The 946-nt window shown below is 38.3% G+C and overlaps 1 non-coding gene across 1 annotated transcript; it reads left to right on the top strand.

Moving 5' to 3' along the window:
• The first annotated feature begins 317 nt into the window (after nt 1-317).
• On the top strand, nt 318-389 carry TRNAE-UUC (transfer RNA glutamic acid (anticodon UUC)). The gene has a single exon. It is a non-coding gene; the product is annotated as a tRNA-Glu (tRNA).
• The last annotated feature ends 557 nt before the right edge of the window (nt 390-946 follow it).

Genomic DNA, 946 nt, shown 5'->3' with positions numbered 1-946 from the left:
CTTTCAACGTAAAGACTGTCGTAGTAAAATCATGCGACAGTTGCAGTAACGCCAAGATTTGTACATGCATGGTCTTGTAGTTCAAGTAACGTTGAGACGTCTGGTAATATGGCCATACAATGTTATTCTAATGATGTCAAGACTTTCGCAATATGATCCAATAACGTTCTTCTAGTAGCTTAATGACATCTCGTATGCGATTATATAACATCGTTCTAGTAACCTAACCTCTGTATTATGATCATTGATAATACACCGTAATGAGAGAGAGTGCAGGAGTCGTTGTATCAGCAGTATTCATTGATAACACAAGCAGCTCCCATGTGGTCTAGTGGCTAGGATACCTGGCTTTCACCCAGGAGGTCCGGGTTCGATTCCCGGCATGGGAATTAGTTTAAAAACCCTAATGGAAATAAGTCACTGTCTGACTTTTTTGGGTTATCCCAGGTTCTCTACACATATTCTGCTATGTATGATATTCTGTGTAATTGTATTTGTGTATACCTGAATAAACTGACTTACTAGAATCCTAGTTCACATAATTAAATAATATTTTAACATTAAACCCTCGTGATGAGACGTATTTTCTATATCCATCCTGAGAAAGGTGGAAGAATAACAACAGAGCAGCGGATGGCGCAGTAAAAGACTTTTTTTTACAGCATAAGAAGCATTTCTGTGTCCAGCATAATTCAGCATGTATGATGATGCGGTAATATTTCCGCACAGATGACTGCCAGAATGTTTTTGAAATGGTAGTGATCGCTTAGGTAGTATTAGAGAATATACGTAACGTACACATTGGGCGAGGCTATATTCATGGATATATCAGGCAAGATTTTGTTTATCTTACTCAGGTTAATAGTTTGCATTTATTCATTTTCTCTCTCTCCCTCTCTTTCCCTCTCTCCCTTTCTCTCTCTCTTTTTCTTTCTCTCTCTCACTG

The sequence above is a fragment of the Cherax quadricarinatus genome, chromosome 43, assembly GCF_038502225.1.
Source record: "Cherax quadricarinatus isolate ZL_2023a chromosome 43, ASM3850222v1, whole genome shotgun sequence".
In the NCBI taxonomy this organism is placed as follows: Eukaryota; Metazoa; Arthropoda; class Malacostraca; order Decapoda; family Parastacidae; genus Cherax; species Cherax quadricarinatus.
This window is presented reverse-complemented; position numbering and strand designations above follow the sequence as displayed.